Consider the following 18223-nt stretch of genomic DNA (forward strand, 5'->3'; position numbering starts at 1 on the left):
ACATCCTGTATGAATTGTGTTTGTGAGCAAATGGTGGTAGAAGAAATGGACCAACACCTTTATCATGATTCATGAAGAGAATTTATTTATCACTTGAAGCCACAAGTTATATTGACTTGTGAAGCACATTTGATAGCTACTGAAACTAGGTGAGCCATTTTATTTGGTTTTATTTTGTGCTTTCGGATTATGGCTTTGTGGCACTATGACTGAAACGATAGCTAACATTTTTCCTCCACACTTGTATGAATTATTCTAACTGTAAAATGACAATGTTTGTAGATCATGTTTCTGGTACAAATCTTTGCACTTGTAAGCTAAACTTTATGTTTAAAAACTATGTAGTTATTTGAACTAAAGGTACTCTAGTTTGAGTTCTAGTTATCAATTGCTTTCTGCTTTAGGATGATTATTGGCCAAGTTAATGTACCAGTATGAGCCAAAGGAGCTCTGCCGGATGTAAGTACACTAAAACTCAACAGCCATTAATGTTATTTATGTTAGTGCCTGTGGTACTTTTACTTTCAGGAAAAATGATGTTAGGCACAAATTCTTATGTTTATGACAATATATCTGTGCCTTGATTTGGCATTTATGTTCATCTGTTTCTGTTATGTCACTGAACATTTGCCAATATGTTAAAACAGTTATTAGAAACTCTTATTTTTAATATTTTCCTGTTTTATTAATATAAAACACACTAAATACACACAAAAAATTCAAACGTGTAAGTGAAACTTATTCATTATGCTTGGTGAAATGGGTTCACTGTTCTGATTTAGCACTGTTTTTAGGAAATGTAAAACAATAAATCTGTAGCTTAAATTTTTGAAATATTATTAAACAGAGTATGTTAGGTTTACATATGCTCCTTTCATTATTTCTTTTCCACCAAAGACTTTCCATTACTGTATCATAAAAATCATCATGGCTTTGAACCGTCTTGTCCTGTATATGGTTGCAGTGTCTTAAGCAGTGTGCCACCTGATTGGATAAGAAATACCAACAAACTCTTTCATACCAAATTTTAAATAGTACAGTCAGATGGCATTTAAAAGCTAATTCACGTGTGAGAATAGTACTGCCATACCATTGTTAATTGTGGCTAAGTGTGTAAGTATCAGGCCACAAATCCAAGGATCCGTGGTTCAGTTCTTACTGAATCCTAAGATTTTTGTGTTATTTATGATTTATTTCAACTTTATAGATTATTTGTCTATGTGAAAAATCCGCAATTGCACCATGGTTTCAAGTCCATGTTTAACTTATTTTTCCATGTAACTAGCTGGTTAAGTCGTGTCACAGGTTGAAGTAAGGTAAGGGCATACAAACTCCAATAAAACCATAGTTAGTTAAGCATTGCTGGAGTCAAAGGAGCCATTGATTTCAAGTAAGTATTAGCTGTTTCATTGTTAGTCACTTACCGAGAAAGCCGGCCGGTGTGGCCGTGCAGTTCTAGGCGCTTCAGTCTGGAACCGCGTGACCGCTACGGTCGCAGGTTCGAATCCTGCCTCAGGCATGAATGTGTGTGATGTCCTTAGGCTAGTTAGGTTTAAGTAGTTCTAAGTTCTAGGGGACTGATGGCCACAGATGTTAAGTCCCATAGTGCTCAGAGCCATTTGAACTATTTTTGAACTTACTGAGAAAGGTGGCACAGTGGTTAGCACACTGGACTTGCATTCGGGAGAACGACGGTTCTAACCCACATCCGGCCATCCAGATTTAGGTTTTCTGTGATTTCCCTATGTCGCTCCAAGCAAATGCTGGGATGGTTCTTTTGAAAGAGCACGGCTGATTACCTTCCCCGTCCTTGGCACAATCCGAGCTTATGCTGTCTCTAATGGCCTCAGTGTCGACTGGACATTAAACCCAATCTTCCTGCCTTACTTCCTTCCATTGTTGATCACTGTTCACACTCAAAAGTGAGATATTAAAATAAGCAATTGTGCTATTGAAAAACTGTTAATACTAATCGTAGTGGGCAAAATACCTGACTTTGGCAAAATTTCTAGTAGGTTTTACATTGAGTATGTTGTTAATAGTTCAGTGTGACAGGAAGAGGAACATCGGTCACTCCAGTTTATACAGAAGCTAAAAGAATGGATATGCAAAATGACAGACAAGTAGATGGTGTGTATGTGAAAGTAGAAGTGCCACATCAACCTATTGTGGCCTAACACTGTTCACAAGTATGTCTACAGTACCACCATCATTGAAACTTGGAGTTTGAGGATAGTGCCAGGTATTGGTTGCGACCGGCACCCGTACCCATAGACAGGCACTACAGCCAGAAACAGTATTGCATCAGAAAAGTGCTGCTGCTCCTCTAGGCAGAGGAGGTGAAATATTGTCCTTGACTAGCACTTGTGCGGGTTCTGAGTACTTGTGTTCTTCATATTCATTGGTATTGTGTGCTTGTGAACTGCATAACTAGGATATTGTAATTTGCCTCTTGTAGTGCTCTTGCCGTTTTTACCTTGAAGATACCACAAAGTCTTTCATCTAAACTGTTCAGTGAAGGATTTAATGAAGATGAGAAGAGATGGCAAAAGTCATTTAATCAGCAAATGATAGTGAATGTGTGGCATGCAATTGAGTCCCATTGTTGGAGATTATCATTTGTTGTAACCCACCTTTGCCTAAAATATATTCCAAGGCTCTTGTCAGTGTTTGTACTGACATTGATTACATCTGCACAAAGTGGGAGATATATGATAAGGCATCCACAGAATGAGCTACAGGGGATAGGCAAAATAATGTGAACAGTGGTAGTAATGGGATGGTAGTGTTTGATGGTCAACAACACGGGTAAGGCACGTGTCACACTGGACTGTGCATGTTCAGTACGGGCTAGGCATCAGTGCACGTTGTTAATGAGTAGTGCACACTTTGTATTTGCATTCAGAGGTTGAGGACATAAGAGAGGTCAGATTGTGGGGGCCTGATTAGCTGGAGCATCAGTAACCAAGACAGCCAACTTATTGAATGTTTCAAAAGCAACTGTTTCAACAGTCATGACAGCCTACACAAAACATGGAAAAACATCATCATATAAACGTAATAGTGGGCACAAATTGAAACCAAATAACAGAGATCATCGTATGCTAACATGAATTGTGTCACAACAACACAAAACTAAGGTGGCTAAAGTGACTGCAGAGCTCATTAGCCATCTTCAAACTGGAGTGAGGAAAAAATGACTGTCTATAAGCCTAAGTATGAGTTCTAATTTCTCTTATCTTGTCCTTACGGTCCTTAAGCAAAATGTATGTTGGTGGCAGTAGAATTGTTGATATGTGAATTGCTTTGATATCTTCTTTTAATCTGACATGGTAGTGATCCCAAACACTCAAGAGGTACTCAAGAATGAGTCACACTGGTATTCTGTATGTAGTCTCCTTTGGGAATTAGCTACACTTTCCTAAAATCCTTCCAATGAACTGAGCTTGGCTGTTCACTTTTCTTACTCCTGACCTTACATGTCGCTTTGAAGAATTTAGCACATAAATTTAACTGACATGATTGTGCCAAGCAACACACCACTAATACTGTATTCTGACATTTGAAAATTGTGTTTCCCCAATCACCTGCATTAGCTTACATTTTTCTACAGTTAGAGCAAGCATCACAGGAAACAAAAATTGTGTCTAAGTCATCCTGTATCCTCCTGCAGTCACTCAACAACAGCACTTTCCTGTACAATACAGTATTATCAACAAAGAGTCACAGATTTCTTTTCACTCTCTACACCAGATCATTTATGTTATCTGGGGAACTCCTGAAAATACCTGCATCTCTGGTGAACACAGCCATCCAGTCTGACATACAGAGTTCTATCAGTAAAGAAGTCTTCTAGCCACTAATGTATCTGGGAACATATTCTATATTCCTGGACCTTTGTTAACAGTCTGCAGTAGAGCACTGTATCAAATGATTTCTGAAAATACAGGAATATGGAATCTGCCTGTTCCTGATGTAAGATATCATGAGAGAAATGGCCAAGCAGAGTTTTGCACAAGTGATGCTTTCTAAATCCATGCTGATTTGTGGACAGAAGTTTTCTTGTCTCAAGGAAATTTATTGTATTCAAACTTAGAATGTGCTGGATAATTCTGCAGCAAACTGATATTAAGGAGATTGGTCTGTAATTTTGTGGCTCTGCTCTTTTACTCTTTGTATCTAAGGGTCACCTGCAATTTTTCACTTGGGACTTCACACTGGGCGAGAAATTCACTATAAATGCAAGCTAATTAAGGAACCATAGTCAGAGAGTACCCTCTGTTAAACCAAATTGGGATTCCATCCAGACCTGACAACTTATTTGTTTCCAACTCTTTCAGTCACTTCTCAACAGCAGGGGCACCTGTTTCTGTGCTCTCCCTGAAGGAGGCCTGCTACACCAACCAGCATTTTGGAGTCTTTCTCTCAGCAATTGTATTTTGAAACTTCATGTTTTGGATGTTGCGTTACATCTTCATTGTATCATTTCGGGTAAATGCTGAGTTGTTCTCTGTCTAAAACTTAGTGTGCTGTAGAAAAAAAAATCTGAAGTAGAAATTTATCACAGTGAAAAACCCAGTAACAGAAAACATATGTTTCTCAATTGTTCTGTTGAAACTGATCAAATTGCAGTACTTCCTTAGTGAATTTTTTTTCTCCCACCTTGCCCTACCAAAGGACAGGTCTCTGTTTATAATATTATCCTCAGCAAAATGTCTAACTCTAACCTACTTCCACCTAATTTGTAGTGATAGTCTAAATTATATTTGAAGTTCTTGTAATGTTTCAGCATTAACTACTTTCCATCTACAGAACTATTTTGTAACTTTCTTGTTCTTAAACTGTTTTCATCAGTTTTGTGCCTTGTCTTTGTGCATCCTCTGCATTCTGTACTTAGAATTTCTATCACTTTACCTACCCATGCAATTGCAGAAAGATTTGTGTGTAACATAGCCAGGAATCAAGTTATTCTAGAATTTTTACTGCATTTACATGAAAGGCATTTTAGAAATTCAGTGCTCATACTTTTATTTGGAAATAAAGATTATCTATATGTCAGAAAACAGTACCTTCCAGATAACAGTAGATTTGAAGTTGGTAAATGTACCTCGTGTGAGACAGTAATTCTAACAACCTAGACGGGTCTCATTAAATTTTAGATCATTAATGTGTGTCTACTTAATGATCATTTTGTTGAATTGAGTTGTACTGTAATCTATAGTGCACCATTAGACTGTAGTAAAAGATACTTCAGTAATTCATTTGTCATGTGTTTCTTCACTTGACTTGTATGTCAAGCTGACATAAATTTTGATAAAAAAAGCAGTCAACTTCTTCAAAAGAATGTAGGACAGGCTGTATTAGTTTTGTTAACTGAGATAGATTATAACAAGAACTTGTGACAAAATACTGAATAAGGAAAAGGAAAATGTTTTTGAAAGAGTTAGACAATTTCAAAACAGAAAAGTAATTGTTTTTACATCTCACTTCTTTCACATATTGGTAGGTGTCTCTAGACCTGGAGTTTGAGAGGTTTTCAGCTTTTTCTGTTTTGTTTTCAGTTTACAACGAAGCAACCAACAGTTCCAAAAGATAGTTTTACGTTTTTTTAGTGTGTGGTTCAGACTATTCATTATGATTGATTGCTTGTTGATAAGTAATAGTTAGATCACACCATTGAATGGATTCATATAAATAAAAGGGTTCCTTACATCTGACTGGGTGATCCTATTCTGAAGTTAGAACAAAGCAAGGGCATAACGCCTCCAATAAGACTGCGTCAAGTAATGTGTTGTGATATTCATATTCAAAGCAACATTTGGGTTGAGCACACTTTACTTTTTTTTGTCACATTTTTAATGCTTCCACTTTAAGATTATGATTCCCGGATTATCTTGCATTAGAAATTTGTTGTTTTGTATTAAAATTATTGATGCTTTCTTAAATATTTATTATTATAAATTATGCACAAATTAATTTCGAAGTTTGTATACTTCTTCCACATATCTCTCAATGTTCTTTTCAATTTACTGCTGCATTATTTGGGGCTTTTCAGATCCCTAATTCTGCAAGGACCTATATAAATATGGAATAGTTTCTATTTTCCTGTATTGGTACTAGTAGAATTAAAATGCGATTGCACTAATTCTAAATCCTCTTTTTGATAAGTACACACATCAAAAAAAGTTTTGCATCACCCAGGTTCCCAGAACTCTTGAAGATAAATGTTCACTGTGGATATTGTATCATGGACACAGTCCCTTTGACTGTTCAGAGATGTCACTAAAACCACCCAGAGATGTAAACAACTATGCATAAGCAGCACCTATTAGATGGAGGGGTCCGACAGCCGATCAGTTCCAGTCATTCCACCAGGAAGGAGGTACACGGCCCGTGTTGTCTGTAGTTCAACCATGCCTAGATGGACAATACCGTGGTTTGAGCATGTCCGCATTGTTACTTTGTGCCAGGAAGGGCTCTCAACAAGGGAAGTGTCCTGGCATCTCGGAGTGAACCAAAGTGATGTTGTTCGGACATGGAGGAGATACAGAGAGACAGGAACTGTCGATTACATGCCTCGCTCAGGCTGCCCAAGCGCTATTACTGCAGTGGATGACTGCTACCTATGGATTATGGTTCGGAGGAACACTGACAGCAACGCCACCATGTTGAGTAATGCCTTTCGTGCAGCCACAGGACATTGTGTTACGACTCAAACTGTACACAATAGGCTGCATGATGCGCAATTTCACTCCCAACGTCCATGGCGATATCCATCTTTGCAACCACGACACCATGCAGTGCAGTACAGATGGGCCCAACAACGTGCCGAATTGACCGCTCAGGATTGGCATCACGTTCTCTTCACCGATGAGTGTTGCATATGCCTTCAACCAGACAGTCATCAGAGATGTGTTTGGAGGCAACCCGGTCAGACTGACCGAGCTAGGTGGTGCAGTGGTTAGCACACTGGACTCGCATTAGGGAGGACGATGGTTCAATCCCACGTCCAGCCATCCTGATTTAGGTTTTCCATGATTTCCCTAAATCGCTCCAGGCAAATGCCAGGACGGTTCCTTTGAAAGGGCACACCCGACTTCCTTCCCTGTCCTTCCCTAATCTGATGAGACTGATGACCTCACTGTCTGGTCTCCTCCCCCAAAACAACCCAACCTGGTCGGGTTGAATGCCTTAGACACATTGTCCAGTGAGTGCGGCAAGGTGGAGGTTCCCAGCTGTTTTAGGGTGGCATTATGTGGGGTCGACGTATGCCGCTGGTGGCCATGGAAGGCGCCGTAACGGCCATACGATATGTGAATGCCATCTTCTGACCAATAGTGCAACCATATCACCAGCATATTGGCAAGGCATTCATCTTCATGGAAGACAATTTGTGCCCCTATCGTGCACATCTTGTGTTATCTTCAGGATAAGGACATTGCTCGACTAGAGTGTCTAGCATGTTCTCAAGACATGAACCCTGTCAAACATGCCTGGGATAGATTGAAAAGGGCTGTTTATGGACAATGTGTGACCCACCAACCACTCTGAGGGATCTATGCCGAATCGCTGTTGAGGAGTGGGACAATCTGGACCAACAGTGCCTTGATGAACTTGTGGATAGTATGCCACGATGAATACAGGCATGTGTCAATGCAAGAGGACGTGCTACTGGGTATTAGAGGTACCAGTGTGTACAGTAATCTGGACCACAACCTCTGAAGGTCCCACTGGTGGTACAACATGCAATGTGTGGTTTTCATGAGCAGTAAAAAGGGTGGAAATGATGTTTATGTTGATCTTTATTCCAATTTTCTGTACAGTTTCCGGAACTCTCGGAATTGAGGTGAGGCAAAACTTTTTTTGATGTGTGTATTTTCTTTTATCATGTTCAGTTCTTTTTCCATAGGTTTCAGCCTGCAGCATGTAACTTCTCTGCCAACTCTATTTGCTGTCTAGAGTGTATGCAACTTGATTTATTGATATACTCCAGGGCCTTTCCTTTATTAAATGTCGACACAGTAGAAATCCTGTTAGTGAGTGGCCTATATTATTAATTATGAGCTCAATGTATTCTTAATACTTTTCCTGTATGTTTATGTTGTGTCTCTCACGGAAATATATCCTGCAAAATCTTCGTAACTCTGGCTTTACTCTTTCATTGGATTGGAGTTGGGGGAGGGGTGGGGGAGTACATGGAAGTATATATTTCCTAATGTATTTCTCTGATAGCATAATTTCCCAATGTTTTTACACAAATTGACTTGCTTGTCGGAACACACTTTGGTGTACTGTAATTTATAAAATAACTCTTAGCTTTTTTCACATGTCTTGCAGTCAGTTTGTCCCTGGAGATAGAACTTCACTAATGTGTCTACATAGACATTATCTATAGTTTTAGGATGTAGCAATAACATCGTGTAACACTTTTAAGCTGCTGTTCAATTTATTCTTTATTGTGTGAGTGGTTTCTCTCGGAGACCTTTTTACAGCTAGAGTTATGTCGTTGTTGTGGTCTTCAGTCCAAAGAGTGGTTGGAACAGCTCTCCGTGCTAGTCTGTCGTGTGCATGACTAACGCAACCTACATCCATTTTGAACGTCATTGTTTTCAAGCTTCATCCACAATTCCCCTCCCCCCTCCCTCCCCCTTAAGCTTCATTCCACTACCAAACTGACAATTCCTTTATGACTCAGGATGCATTCTATCAACTTATTCATTCTTTTAGTCAAGTTGCACCATAAACTTCTTTTCTCCCCTAAATTGATTCAGTATCTCCTCATTTGATCTACCTATCCAATCTTTTGTGTTCTTCTTTACTGCCATATTTCGAAAGCTTCTGTTTTCTTCTTGTCTGAACTGCTTATTATCCAGGTTTCGTTACCATAATAGGCTATGCTCCAGACGAATACCTTCAGAAAAGACTTAAATTACTATTAGATGGTAACTAATTCTTCTTTTTCAGAAATGCTTTTCTCTTTATTACCCGACTGCAGTTTACATCATCCCAAATTCATCCATCATCAGTTATTTTGCTGTCCAAATAACAAAACTCATCTACGTCTTTGAGTGTCTTATTTCCTAACCTAATTCCCTCAGCATTTACTTTCACTACATTCTATTACCATTGTTTTACTTTTGTTTATGTTCATCTTGTAATCTTGTTTCAAGACATTTTCTTTCCTGTTCAACTCCTCTTCCCAGTCCTTAGCTGTCTGGCAGAATTGCTATGTTATCGGCAAAACAGGGTTTTTATTTCCCCTCCCTGAACTTTAATTCCCTTTCAAAATTTCTTCTTGGTTGCCTACACAGCCTGCTCAAGTTACAGATTGATAGGGGACTGGGTACAGTCCTTCACTGCCTTCTCAACTATGACTTTCTTTTCATGTCCTTTGACTCTTGTAATAGCACTCAGGTTTATATACAAGTAGGAAATAATTTTTTCAGTCACTATATTTTATACCTGCTACCTTCAAAATTTCAAAAACTTTAGTGCAGTCCACATTGAAATCTACAAATGGCAAAATGTAGATTTGCCTTTCTTCAATCAATTTTCTAAGATAATCCTCAGGATTAGTCTTGCCTTATGTGTTGCTACGTTTCTCTGGAACACAAACTTATTTCCACCAAGGTCAACCTGTACAGTTTTTTGCTTGAGTTTGTAAACATTTTGTATCAATGTTTTGTGACTGTGACTTATTACTCAGCATTTAGCCATGTGTGCAAATTAATCTGCAATTTGTATGTAAAATTACTTATTTCACATCATTATGATTTATGATCCGTGGAACATGCAACTAACTATTAAACTATGGATCTGTAGTATACACACCAGTCAGCACCTTGTGTCTTTGGAATTAGAATTATTAAATTCTTCCTGAAATCTGAGCATTTCACATGTCTCATATATTGTGCACATAAGCTGGAATTATTTTATAATGGTTGGCTTTCACAAGAATCTCAATAATTCTGTAGGAACGTCATCTACTCCAGGGGCCTTGTTTTGACTTAGGTCTTTTAGTGCTCCTTACAGAATCATATGTCCTATCTCATGTTCACCTATTTCTTCTCTTTTGATGACATTGTCCTCAAGCTTGTTCCCGTATAGAGGCTATCCCAGAAGGAATGGTCAATATTCAGGGACATGACAGGAATGACCATTGAAAGCAAAAGAGTCTACGGGTCTAAAATACATGCTTTGAGACCTATGAGCACTTCTTCATCTTTGACACCATTAAAAAATCTCTTCTACTGCAAGCTCTTTGCTTTCTGTATTTGGGGAGGAGATAGTATGAACTAAAATAAGAAAAAATGTTGAGTAAACATGGGCTCTAAAATGCATATGTTAAGAGCTATGAACATTTGTTCACTAGAAGAGATGTGTTTCACAGTAATGAAGATGAATAAGTGCTCTTGCTCTTCAGTGCCCATGTTTACTGGGCATTTTTTCTTGTTTTGATCTTAGGAGATGCACTTTAGAGCCCAAGTTTACTAGACTTTTTTGCTTTGAATTATCGTTCCTGTTATATCCCTGAATATTGACCATTTCTCTTGTAACACCCTATATAGACCTTCAGTTTTACCTTCTTTGCTTAGTACTGGCTTTCCATCTGCACTCTTGATTTTTGTACAGTTGTTTCTCTTTTCTCCAAAGGTCTCCTTAATTGACCTATAAGCAGCATCTATCACTCCCCTTGTTATGCATGCTTCAGCCGCCTTGTGTTACCATTCCTACGTAGCTGCTTTGCACTTTCTGTTAATCTCATTTTTTAGACTTCTGTATTCTCTTTTGCCAGTTGCGTTTGCTACATTTTTATATTTTCTCCTTTTGTCAATTAAATTCGATATCTCATGAGTTGTCCGAGGATTTGTCCAGTGTTACCTAATGCTCCCTCTGAAACTCTCAGCAGTCTTTGTTTCCTTCAGTTTATCTAAGTCCTTTCTCCTGAATTTCTTACCTTTTTGTGGTTTATTCAGTTTCAGTCTTCAGTTCATAAACAGTAAATTATGTCAGGATCCACATCTGCCTCCAAAAATGTCTTACAGTTTAAAATCTGGTTTGAAACATGTGCTTTACTGTTTTATAACCGCTGTGAAAATTTCTAGTACCTCCTGGCCTCTTCCACATATACAACTTTCTTTCAAAATTCTAAAAAAAGTGTTATAAATTATGCACCGTGCTACAGGTGGCTTCCTGTTTTTGTTCCGTTCCCCCAGTCCATTTTCTCCTTCTGTTTTTCCTTCTCTTCCGCTTCCTATTACCCAGTTCCACTCATCCTTCATGATTACAATTTCATCACATTTAACTATCTAAATCATTTTCTATGTCTCATAAGTTCTTTCAGTTTCTTCATAATCTGCTAAGCTAGTTGCTCACTATAAAGATGACATGTCAAGTTGCAGACATGCACAATTAAAAGGCACTCACATATAGCTTTTGGCCACAGCCTTCATCAGAAAAGACACACACACACACACACACACACACACACACACACACACACACAATTCAGACACAAACAAGCAAGCACATCTCACCCACACAAATTGGAACTCTGCTTCCATTTCACCAGATCAGAGCTCTTGGTTGTTCTGGTTGCATCTTTGAACCTTTCTTATCATTATTGACAGACATTTCATCACAGGCTGTCAGTGACTGTAACTTATAAAAACATTTTTGTTATTACTACACTGTCTTTATTCATAAAGTTTTATTTTTCTATTTTAGTCCAACACGTTTGGGAACTACATTTCCACTATCAAGGACTACTTTGATGTTTTTGGGTGTTACTTTTTGGGTAAATGAAATAAATAACCTGTTTCTCACCATATAGCGGAGATGCTGAGTTGCAGATAGGCACAAGTAAAAGACTGTTCCAAATAAAGCTTTTGGCCCGTAAGGCCTGCGTCAAAAATGACGGCGCACACACACACACACACACACACACACACACACACACACACACACGTGACTCATATATAATTATATTATTTTATATTACATTACATTATATTACATATAATATCATAATATTGCTACATTCCATCCTGGATTTTCCATTGTTTGAAATAAACTGTTTCATTATTTGAAGTGTAAGTGTGGAAGTTTTTCACAATTGCATTCTATCATTGCAAAATGAAGTGCATCAATGGAAGCAGATGTAATGAGTGAAGAAAAATCAGTGTAGTCCTTGAGAAGTGTGTTGGTCTGATGTCTGTCGTTTTTTGCAGTCTCTGAAAGGTACCATTTCGCAGGACTTTATTTATGAATGAGACTGCCTACTTTCTTTCCTTGTTGCATCAGTTTCTGTTTTTAGTCAACATGTTCACCTGTTTTCTCCTGTAATTTTCAAGTTGCTCATACTTTTCCTCCTCCATTCTGTTATTTACCTGTAGTACTGCTGTACATATCTGTAAGATTCCTGTATGCTTCCTGTCACACTCCCCTCTCACCCCCACCAGCTGCATGGGTAATCCCATTATACTCAACTTCCTTTCCTCCACTTCAGCTGTACAGTTACTTTCCACCCCATTTAGAGCTTTCTTCGACTCTATAGTACTGCCTATTATTATTTGCACCATGTGTTCTAAACTGTGGGATGGCATTTCAGTCATGGTTTTCTCCTTTGCATGTAATTCCCTCTTTACTGACTACAAAACTCTCTGGTTTGGTAGAGTCTACTTCTGAATCACAAACTGTCTGACAACTCAGAAAAAAGTATTTCTTCTTGATCTTGACATATTTGCAGAGACAGTCAATTACCAAAAATAATAAATGAAATTAAACAAAAGGATGCAATACATCACTCAAATACCACTTAAGGGAATCAGGAAATGAAAATCTGCCAAAATAACAATTTTTTTTTGTGTTAAGCTATACCTCATTCCTTCCTGAACCAGAATATGCATGGCTTTTTATGTTTGGTATATATTAATTGGTGAGAAAGAGCATTTCTAAACAATGACATGCCCCCTTCTGTCACCTGTCAATTGAGCTGTGTTTATCCCGGCTGCAGCAGCCTATCTTTGTCTTTACTATATATATTATTTGACCACTACTTTGGAAAATGTTTAACCTGATGCTGAGTGAATGTAGGTAACAGCTAAACATCAGTTCAGTGTTCTGTTTTTGTTTTATGCATCATAGTGATTTGAAGTAATACTTAAGTTTAGAAAGTAATCTTATTGTGTTTATAGTTATATTTTATCTGCCGCATGGAGTGGCCGCGCGGTTAGAGGTGCCATGTCACAGATTTCATGGCCTCTCCCACCAGAGGTTCAAGTCCTCCCTCGGGCATGGCTGTGTGTGTTGTTCTTAGCATAAGTTAGTTTAAGCTAGTTTCAATAGTGGGTAAGTCTAGGGACTGATGACCTCAGCAGTTTGGTCCCTTAGAAATTCATATACATTTGAACATATTTAATCTGTGCAGATTGTGAATATGAACAGTTTAACAAAGTTTAACAGTAGTAGTAAATTTAAAGGTAACAGAGGGCCCTTGTCATTCTCTCTGTTCAAAGAACCCCGAGTCACGGTCTATTAGAGCGCTGGTATAACTGGTGATGGATATAGAGATAACCATCCTCCAGCAATGTCAATAGTAGATGTTATAAAACTTATCTATAGAAAGTTGGCTAGCAAAAACTTGATTGCCAAATGTATCCATGGAAGAACTCAAATTCCCAATAAAAGTCTTAGTAGCTGTGTGTGGGGACATTTACCTAAAATAGTATTTGTGGACCTCACAGCCCAAAAAACTGGTGTCATGGATGCAGTGTTGTGTTTCAGTGATGGGTCAGCCAATAGGCTGAAAGTTTTTACTGGTATGGGTGTAGAACCTGTGGTGAACATGAAGAATGCACTTCTATCAGTTGACCTGCTGAGGGTGCGAGATGCTGAGAAAAATGCCCTACTTAAAAAAAAAAATCCAGAATTGAACAGAGGGCCTCCAAACATATGCTGGAGGATACAGAAACCCACAGTGATGACAGCTATTGACCTGGCGAGTTTTAACTTTGAGTATCAATTGAAAAGACTGTATAGAAACTTTAACCCTTTAATGCATACTGTAGCTGATAAGCTACAGACCTCATTTCTTCGATTTATTCCATATGGAGAAACATTTTCGATCAAATTCGTTATGTAGCTAAGTGTATACACTCCGCTGCAGTTTCTAGTAGTTCTTCATAGCGATCATAGATGGCAGGACGAGCTGAAGCAGTTCGACAGTGAGCTGTGTGGACATACTGCCAAGTGTGTGTTTTGGCGGAAAGTTGAGGTGTGTTTTTGGTGTTTGTGCACTGATTTCTGGGTTTGAAAATTACTTTTTCATTTTGAAAACGTAAGTAGATGTGGTGTAAACAGTTAATTCGAGTGTCTTTGCGATAGATTTGAAATGAGGCCTGTTTTTGTGTATGTAGCTTATCAGCTACATTTTTCATTTACTGCATTTCAGGCGCTGACGTAAAAATGTCTCGAAAGAGTCAAGAAGAAATGCTTATGGAATGGTTAGAGATTCCACTAAGCAGTGATGACGATCTTGAGTGTTTCTCTGACGATTCCATTCAAGATGAGACATATGTTGCTCCAGAATCTGTTGATTGTGATAGTGACAGTAGTGACGAAGAAAGTCAAGTACCAGTAATTAGGACTGAAGATGTTTCTGGAACAAGACAATCTGATGTTATAATGAAGGAATCGACGTCACAGTTGTCTGATAATGCTCTGAAACTGTCATGCAGCAGCAAAAATGTTACCAAAAACAGCAGGAGTGTGGTTTGGAAAGATAAACAGTTGATTATTCCCGAACTGCAGTCAAAATTTCATGGCAATATTTCGTTACCAGAAGAAGTAATAAACTTAAATACTCCATACCAACTCTTCAAACATATATTTCCATCTAAATTGTTTGATCTAATTGTCGAAGAGTCTGATAGATACAGTGTGCAGTGTAATCCTGATAGACCAATAGATTTATCCTGTGATGACATAAAAAAATTTATAGGCATCTGTCTCGTAATGTCAATAGTTCATGTACCTAATACGAGGGATTACTGGGGAGAAGTTACTGGTACTCATCTGATCAAGACAACAATGACAGTGAATCAGTATGAGCAAATACGTAAGTTTCTTCACTTCAATGACAACAGTGCAATGATACCCAGGGGTGAAAAAGGTCATGATAGACTCTTCAAGATAAGACCCATAATAGAATTGATGAGATCTCGGTTTCAAACAATACCTGTTGAGGAGTGTGTTTCTGTTGATGAACAGATATCTTCAACAAAGGCTAGAAGTTATTTGAAACAATACATGCCAAACAAGCCTCATAAATATGGATACAAATTATTTGTTGTTAGTGGCATATCTGGTTATGCCTACGATTTTGAGATTTTCACTGGAGATGAAAATGAACCAGAAAAAAGAGTGACTGGGGAGGAAGACTTGGGAGCAAGTGCAAATGTTGTAGTTTGACTCAGTAGGATACTACCAAGAAATATGAACCACAAACTGTACTGTGACAATTATTACACAAGTCTGCCACTGCTTGTATGGTTACATAAACAAGGAATTTACTCACTTGGGACAGTCAGAAGAAACAGAGTGCCAGACTGCAAGCTCCCTTCAGAACTGAGCTGAAGAAAATGGCACGAGGTGCATCAGTAGAGCGCGTCGCAACAGTGGATGGTGTCGACATATCAAATGTAGTGTGGAAACATAACAAGAGTATGATGTTGCTTTCTACACTTGCTGGACAGCAGCCTATTCATGAAGCAGGGAGGTATGACAAAAAAACAAAGTCAAGAATAACAATACCTTGTCCACAAATAATTAAGCTCTACAATAAACATATGGGAGGTGTTGACCTTCTTGACAGCATAATGGGTCGACATAAAATTCTTGTGAAAAGTCGAAAATGGTATATAAGATTGTTTTACCATCTCCTGGACATGGGAGTAGTCAATTCCTGGCTGTTGTATAGGAGAGTAGCAGAAACCAAAGGGATTAGGAGAACTATGAAACTCTCCGAATTTCGAGTGGAAATTGCTCACTGTTTGTGTCGCTCAGGTCAAACTTCAGCAAAACGTGGAAGGCCAAGTAATGAACTCGAAAACCAAATACAAGCTAAGAAGACAAAGGGGCCCACAGCACATGTACCTCCACAAGATGTAAGGCTGGATCAAGTAGGTCACTTGCCTTCGTACTTGCAAGTGAGACAGAGGTGCAAAATGCCAGGATGCAAGGGATTTTCCTGGGTTCAGTGTAATAAATGTGCAGTTGCATTGTGTTTGCACAAACAAAAGAACTGTTTTCAAACTTTTCATGTAAAGTGATTATCACATGCTTGGGTACAAAGCTGTTGGAACTAGATACCTTATTGTTCATATATAAAAGTGTATAAAATATACAATAAATGCTCAATATTTACAACATTAATGTCCTATTTATTATTTTAGGATTTTTCCCTTCCTATACAAAGTATTTAATCATAATCAACAATTAAATTACGAGAGATTTGGTCAAAATTGAGGGAGCAAAATAAGCACATTTATTGTGGCTCGTAAGGTGTTAACTCAAAATGTAGCTGATCAGCTACAAAGCGATTTTCTACAATAGTGCTTTGTTAATTTAATTTAAAAAAATTTTCAATATTTTTTTCGAAATGTAGGCACTATAAACTAAACATGGTAATTTTTACAGCTTGAAATAAAAAATCATGCATTTAAGGGTTAAATGTATATCCCCGAAAGTATGAAATTTTTAGATTTAGATACAATTTTCTCTGAAAACAATACATGTATGTCAATGACACTTGGTGCAGAGATTAAGTACACCACTTCCATTAAAATGTACTAGAATTATGGCAGTCACATAAAAGGTTTGACAAATACTTGTTTTGTAGATAAAACTGCCTTTTATTGCTGTTAGTTACTTTATTTATCCCATACGCATTTCACCTTCTCCTGTTCTAAGGCATCATCAGTGGGATCTATAATGATACAGTTTTGTTAGTTTTAGGTTATTAAACAGTTCACTTTGCGATATACGAGGTGTGGCTAGAAAAAAACCGGACTAGTACTGGTGAAACAATAAAACGAATGCAATAAGGCTGAAAGTCGCGTGGCCTGCCACGTGACTCTCGCTCCGCCTACTGCTCGAGTTTCATCTGCCTCCTGCACTCAGTCTGCCCGTGGCGTCTGTTTTAAGTAGTTGACGTTTTGTCTGTGCGTCGGAAAATGTTGAGTGTACAGAAAGAACAGCGTGTTAACATCAAATTTTGTTTCAAACTAGGAAAATCTGCAAGTGAAACGTTTGTAATGTTACAACAAGTGTACGGCGATGATTGTTTATCGCTAACACAAGTGTTTGAGTGGTTTAAACGATTTAAAGATGGCCGTGAAGACACCAGTGATGACACTCGCACTGGCAGACCATTGTCAGCAAAAACTGATGCAAACATTGAAAAAATTGGTAAACTTGTTCGACAAGATCGCCGTTTAACAATCAGAGCAGTGTCTGAGTTAACAGGAGTTGACAAGGAAAGTGTTAGGCGGATTCTTCATGAAAGTTTCAACATGAACAAAGTGTGTTCAAAAATGGTTCCAAAGTGTCTCACAATTGAATAGAAGGAACGCCGAAGAATGATTTGTTCTGACATCCTGGAAAACATTGAAAGTGATCCCACCTTCTTACAAAATATTATTACTTGCGATGAATCGTGGTTTTTTACTTACAATCCCGAAACTAAACGCCAATCGATGCATTAGAAAACTCCTGGTTCTCCACGACAAAAAAAAAGCACGAATGTCAAAATCTAAATTCAAGGCAATGATGATTGTTTTTTTTTTTGACATCAAAGGGATTGTGCACATTGATTGGGTACCAGAGGGACAAACAGTGAATCAGCATTGCTACATTAGCGTCCTGGCTACCCTACGTGATCGAGTACGGAGAAAACGGAACGATTTGTGGAGAAAAAAGTCATGGATCCTTCACCAAGACAATGCCCCAGCTCACAGTGCGTTGTCAGTGAAGACGTTTTTGGCAAAACACAACATTCCCATCTTAGATCATCCACCCTACTGACCTGATTTGGCCCCCTGTGACTTTTTTCTTTTCCCTAAAGTCAAGTCAGCTTTGAAAGGAACTAGATTTGAGACTGTTGAAGCAGTAAAAGAAAAAGCGACGGAAGTAATGTATGGACTTACCGAAAATGATCTGCAGC

The 18223-nt window shown here is 38.3% G+C and overlaps 1 protein-coding gene across 1 annotated transcript in view; it reads left to right on the plus strand.

Annotated features, from left to right (window-relative positions):
• The window catches only part of LOC124595368 (cyclin-dependent kinase 8), a 59932-nt gene that overhangs the window by 15602 nt on the left and 26107 nt on the right, over positions 1 to 18223 (plus strand). The gene's annotated exons all lie outside the window — the stretch shown is intronic.

This window comes from Schistocerca americana, chromosome 2 (assembly GCF_021461395.2).
Source record: "Schistocerca americana isolate TAMUIC-IGC-003095 chromosome 2, iqSchAmer2.1, whole genome shotgun sequence".
NCBI lineage: Eukaryota > Metazoa > Arthropoda > Insecta > Orthoptera > Acrididae > Schistocerca > Schistocerca americana.